Here is a 7080-nt window from a genome sequence, read left to right as displayed (position 1 = left end):
ATATATATATATATATATATATATATATATATATATATATATAATTTTTATTAAATCATTATTATTTAAATTATTATCTTAATTATAATTAGTAAGAAAAACAATTATTAATGTTTACGTGGAAGAAACGATGTAAGGAATTATAATATTTTAAAAAAAATTAATATATGATAGATCCTGATCCATTTTGAAATTCGTCATGGATTACTATATCTAACTTTTTCACATTCGTTCTTTTATGAGTGAAAAAAGCAATATGAAATATTTTGTCCACGCACATGAGTGAACAACCATTTATCATTGAAATGTCATGATTCCTTTCGAAAAAGATTAAAATATCATATGATTGAGATGCTTCACTAGATTCAATAATTATTATATTATAATTCTTAATTTGGTTCAATTGTTCATCAAAAGTTGATGGAGATGGAAACCACCCCCCGGGCATTCCGTAAAAGTAAAAAACTCCTTTGCTTTCCTAGGGATGCTTAGACTTCAAATCATTGTTATCTCCTTTAATCTTAAATTTTAGGATTATTATTGTTTTGATACCTCTATTTGCAATTTCTATCGATTTTGTGCATTTACCATCTCTATATTAAGTGTAGAGTTGTGCTAGTGATATTTTCTATGACACTTTTTTGCGAACACTTATTTTTTATTAGGTGAAATATATGTAAATCCTACTATTTTTTATGAAATTTGTTTTCAAAAGAATTACATATATATTACTTAATAAAAATGTGAATATTAAAAAGAGTGTTAAATAGAGTATTGTTAATATTACTCATTAAGTGTAAGAGTACAAAAATTTATTAGGATAAGTTGTGTGTCCTTCACTTGATCCTAATATTAGACTGAATATTTTTTTTTTTTGTATTGATACTTTTATTTCAATTATTCCTCTAATTTTGACCAAAATTTTCTTATGCATCACTTTTGGTCAAAACTTCATGATTAATTATTATGATTATAGTGATAAAGTGTGCTTTTTTTAAATAATAAAATATGTCTTTATTGCATTAGTTTAATATTATGTGCAAAAGCACAAAGTTTAGCTCATGAGAATCCCTAAGTCAAAAAAAAAAAAAATTCACGAGAATATTTGAGGTTGAGAAAATTTTGTTGGCAGCTAATCTATAATAATGTGTAAAAATTTATATTTTCTTTTTGTCTTTTAATTTAGATAGTAGTCGCGTAATTAAAGGATCTTTGCATATATTCAGAATTCCAATCTTAATTTGAGTGTGTGGTGTTGTAAAAAATATATGTGTCTGCTAATGATTGGATCTTTGCATTATTTCTTAGTGGATTAGTCGTATTTTGTAGGATCGGTTACGAATGTCCCAATTGTTATTTAGCTGACCATCTCACATATCAACTAATGTGTTTAATATTTCACCCAACTTTTGAGCATGTATCGATCTTCTATATATTACTAGATTGTCCGCCATTCAATAAGTTGGTAATAAACACAACACATAAACATCAAAGTTGAAGGGTGTATCATATACACTTAAGATGACTGAGTGGCCAATAAATTGGTGTGAGACACTTAATTTTGATTTCACTTTTAATTAAATAATATATAGGAGATTAATACATTATACATTATTAGATTTCACGTACTCCAACTAAACTAATAAATTTAATATACCTAATTTTTTTTTTTAATAATAAAAGTTTAATATCTGAAATGATAACCAAAATTAAAATAGAAAATTTATTGTGACTGAAATAACACTCACAGTTTATCTGTCTCTAAATAATCTAGTAAGGATCGAACTAATAATATACATACTAAATATATATATTTTAAACATAAAACCCTTAGATAAGTAACCAACTCATTGGAGTTAACATTTAGATAAGTTTATAGCTAAGAGCCTAAGATGCATGTTTGCCACAACACACGATTTAATTTCCCTCGATTGTTAAAATATAAATAAATTGCATGTTGCAGTGGAAACATTGATTATTTTTTTTTATCTTATATATTTAATTAATATTATTTACACTCGTCTTAAATTATCATTATTTTATTGTAAAACTCTTAAGTTATTATTTTTCGCTTTATATTAATGATAATAACAATCAACTAATAATTAAAAAAATAAATTTAAAAAATTATTTATATTTTCTTTTTTAATAATTGTTAAATACAATAAATATTATGGGTAAAAGAGAATAATGTATATACATTCTCATTAATTAATCATTAGAGTGGACCGAAATTAATTTTGGATCTATTAACCAAAAGGCTTCGAAATTAGGAAAGTATGAATTGGTAGAACCAATAAAGATCTAAAGAAGGGGCACACCGGATTGAGAAATAGAGTGGTACTATTATAGTAGTAATTACGTGAAGCATACGGTCTTTTCAAGTTGGGAATAGAAAGTGTGACACGTTTATCTCTCTCCATATTTCACAATCCACATTTGAAAGACAAAGATATTGATTTGAGTTGCTTGTTTTGTTTGATGATGTTCCCTAAACTATGCAAAAAGCAAAGGCACATGATTCATAAGTAAAGAAAGCAATACATAACCAAAACCTATTTACGTGCCATTTCGTCATTGTTCTGTCGCGAACCAGACCCACATTATCAAATTTTTTCCCAGCTAAAAAATGAAACATCTTAGGCAAAAATAGGAAAATAATTATTTTAAATTCTAACTAATCAATAAATATTTTAAGTTTAAATTTGAAATTTTATATTTGTGATTTTTTTTTATAGTATTTACACTTATGTTTTTAAAGGTTATACTAGTAATATTTTAGTAAAAATACTAAATAAACTTGGAAAATTTACTTTTTAAAATAAAAGAAAATTATTAAACTAATATAATTGATTATATATAATAATTTTGTTTTCAATTAATTATTATGTAAATTAATTATATATTTGTTGAAATAATATTAATTTTAGATTTTAAATTTTTTTATAATATAAAATTTTATATAGTAGAATACATATAATTAAGTAAATATTTACTTTTAAAAAAATACATATATCTTTATGGTCATTTACCTCATCTTATTCCATTTAAAAGCATGGATCTTTAATTTCTTTGTTTGCCTGAAATTTGAGAACACAATTATTTGTACGTTTGCAAAACATTATTTGTTTGTGTTACAAAGTAATTTATTTTTTATTTTATAGTAGAAAATGTTTCGGATATTTGTTTGTTTCATTTGTTTATGCACACTTCAAGAAAAAGAATTGAGTGTACTAATTTTCATGTTAAAATGAGTTTTACCCTCTTTGAAATAAAATATAAGTAAAGATAGCTTTAAAGAAATTGTTATATTTGATTTAAATTTTAAATTATATATATAAACTTATTTTACTAAGTTTTATATATATTTTATTATGAATGAAGTATTAGTTAAAATACCATTAATAATAGATATGGTTAATGGATAGCACATAAGGGAGAAAAATAATAATATATAGGCTCTTTTTATAAATAATATAGATTTAAATATGTTTTTTTGTCTATGTAAATATAACTTTTTTATTTTATTTTGGTCTTCGTAATTTTTTGTTTGTTTACATCCATGTAATATAAAAAAATTATTTTTATCATTAACATTAAGTGGGCATTACAAAAACGTTAATTGACAAATGAAAACAGTTTTTTGTCCCTGTAAATATAATAGTTTTCAGTTCCCTGAAAAATATATTTTTGAATTTCATCCTTGCAATATTCAAAAAAATTATTTTTTTTCCTTAACGTCTCAGATGAAATAAAATAATTTGTAAAGTTATTTTTATAAGATACTATTAAAAATTTATAGTTAATGATTTTTAGTTACCTTAATTTATATAGTTATTTAATAATTTATTGCGAAAAAATCAGTTCAAAGTGTTTGGTAAAGTTTTTATTTTATTTATCTTCGTGGTTAGTTTATAAGTAGAAATCGATAAATATTAGTAATATATATTAAATATTTGACTTTTTCTCAATACTATTTAGTATTTATTAACTCACTAATTAAATTATTTATGTAGAACAAGTGTTTAGTAAAAACACTTAATTAACTAATTTAAAAATATAAAGTAACATAAAAATTGATCTTTATTAATAATAAACGTATGCCAAGTAATGTTTAAAATATTTTCACTTCAATAATTTAAAATTTATTAATCTTCTGTTTTATTTATTATTATTAAATTAATTTTCATTTTTTGTTTCAAAAAAATCACTAATTTTTTATTTATCTATACATTAAATAGTAAAAACATTCGCAAACAACATCAAGGTTCATGATTTTAACTCGAAACATGGTATCCAATCTAATAATATTATTATTTGTCAGTTGATTTAAGCTTTATAGATAACTTATTTTCAAACATATTCAACACATATATATCAATTATAGTAACTTTAACAATATAGTTAATAAAAAAAACAGACATACAACAATAAACCTATAATATAATATTATAATTAAAATAAAATTAATATAACATTAGTTACAACTATATTAATATAAAATAATGATTAAAATAAATCTATCACCTAATATATATTTTATTTATTTTATGTTGTAATGAACAAAACCTAAAACGTAAAAGGAGATTTTAGTTAAAATTATAAAGATAAATTAACAGAAAAAATAATTAACTATAAATTTTTGGAAGTATCTTATAAAAATAAGACGATAAGGACAAAAAAATAATTTTTTTGAATATTGCAGCGATGAAATTAAAAAAAATATTTTTCAGTCACTAAAACTGAAAACTATTATATTTACAGGAACAAAAAACTGTCTTCCTTTCTCAACTAACGTTTTTGTAACCTCCACTTAACATTAAGCACTTAATGTTAATGACAAAAAGTATTTATTTTTATATTACAGAGATGTAAAAAAATGAATACCAAAATAAAAAATATTATATTTACATGGACTAAAACATACTTAAATCAATAATATAGAAGCTTTGATGAACAGGTAATTCAACAATTCTGATCGATGAGGTTAATGGAAAGTAAAAAAAGTTTAATAATTTATATAAAAACTTAATATAATAAAAGACCTTGTTGACATTCAATATACGAGGACACATATTTGAACCCACATTTCTCTACCGAAATATTATTTTTAATAGTATGATGGTTGTGATTGATTAACATCGTAAAAAAAAATTATATTATTTATAAATTAAATTTTAAGTTATTTACAATTTTAAAATAATATACTATATATGAATAGTTTCACTGAAACTATAATAACTATTTTATAAAAAAAATAAATATTTTTTAGAAGAAAAATTAAAAAATTTGAATACTATGATATAGTTATATATTAACATATATTCAACATAGTCATCAGCAACAGTCGGCTTGAAAGCGTTGCTAAAGATGCAAACGAGCCATAAAAGACTGTGAAGTGGGACACAACTAGTAATTTAATTCACACGCTTGAGTAGCGCTTTTGATTAAAATTGACTTATTCTAATAACAAGTTGTAGCCAAACCAACAAAAATAATTCACAATCACACCATATAAAACAAAAGGAGTTATGTCTTCTTTAAAAAGTGAAATTAAACCACAAACTTGTTAAAGCCTCACAGGTGAAACAAATACAAGGCTTTGACAAGTGACCATACACTGTAAATCTTTTATTTATTTATTTATTATTTATTTTGTTCACCTACAAATATTCCCTAAAAAGATTAATGGTTCTTTGAGATGCTTTATAGGTCACATTCACATGAATGTTAGCAACAGTGTTGTAGTACTATATAATTGCATCGTACCTGGATATTTATTTCAGTAACAAACCACGCATACAAACTGACCTATTATTATAATTTTTTTTTAATTAATAAGGAATTATAAAGTTGTTTCCCCATTAATTTAATTGATACATACAAAATACCAATTAATTAATGGATTATTTTAGTATTTCCTATCCCCAATTTGGGTGTCACAATTGCCTAATTATTTTGGTTAAACAAAAGCAAGTGTTTGAAGATGGAACATAATGAAAAGAAGACAATGATATTGATATATAGTTGAGGGTCACAATCATGTGCTCAAATATGTTGAATTAAGTAATTTAAGAGCCCACAATATCGTACGTAGTATTATGAACAACTGCAAAATCGGACACACACAAACCAAAAGCATGTCTGTGTCACATGCCTAAGGCAGCGTTTGTGTTTATTAATTCATTCACTGCACGTGAACAAACGCAAATCCACCATCCTTGCTTAATTGCTTATCAAAGTCAAAATCGTCATATACGTTTGGAACTCCATGTTACATGTGTCTCATCATACTTTTATCATGTACTAATAATCTAAATAATTTCAAGTTGACAACTGTTACCATATAATTTTTTTTCTCTCTCTTTCTGTAGATAAATAAATACAAAATTGAGTATATTAATTCTATAGAAATTTCTTGTTTGATTAACTGATCAATTATGAATTGACTATACTTAATTATTATTAATATATAATATGATCAAATGCAATTAGGCACTAATTAGTCAATTAAATTGTAAAAATTGAATCAAACTAAATCACTTATTTTTATATTAGTTTTAGTTTTTATTTCTCCTTGAGAACCCAATCAAAATGATTCATTAACCATATCAATCAGAATTGTTGAATAAATTTAAAAAATTATCAATTAAAATTAATTAAATATAATATAAATTTAAACAAAACCCTCCAAATCTACATTAGTTATTTATAATCATGCACAGCAATATATGTTATTGAAGTAAAAAGATCATGAATTTTATCAATATATATATATAAATGATAGTGGAATTTATTGGAAAAATAATGTGTTGATGTAACCGAGAGAGAGAAAGTTTAAATGGTACAAGAGAAAAAGAAAAGTATTGTGATTCAAAAAGAGAATGTTGAAAATAAACGTTGAATTAGTAGCATTAATAATGTGTATGGTTAAAAAAGTAAAAATAATATATTTAGGGGTATATTTTTTTTTTACAAACAGTGCTTATAATTAATTATAAACATAGTAAGTAGAAAATCAAATGAGGGAAAATTTGTGTTTTCACTTATTATTTGTACTCTATAATTAATAATCGAATA

This window comes from Cicer arietinum, chromosome 4, assembly GCF_000331145.2.
Source record: "Cicer arietinum cultivar CDC Frontier isolate Library 1 chromosome 4, Cicar.CDCFrontier_v2.0, whole genome shotgun sequence".
In the NCBI taxonomy this organism is placed as follows: Eukaryota; Viridiplantae; Streptophyta; class Magnoliopsida; order Fabales; family Fabaceae; genus Cicer; species Cicer arietinum.
This window is presented reverse-complemented; position numbering follows the sequence as displayed.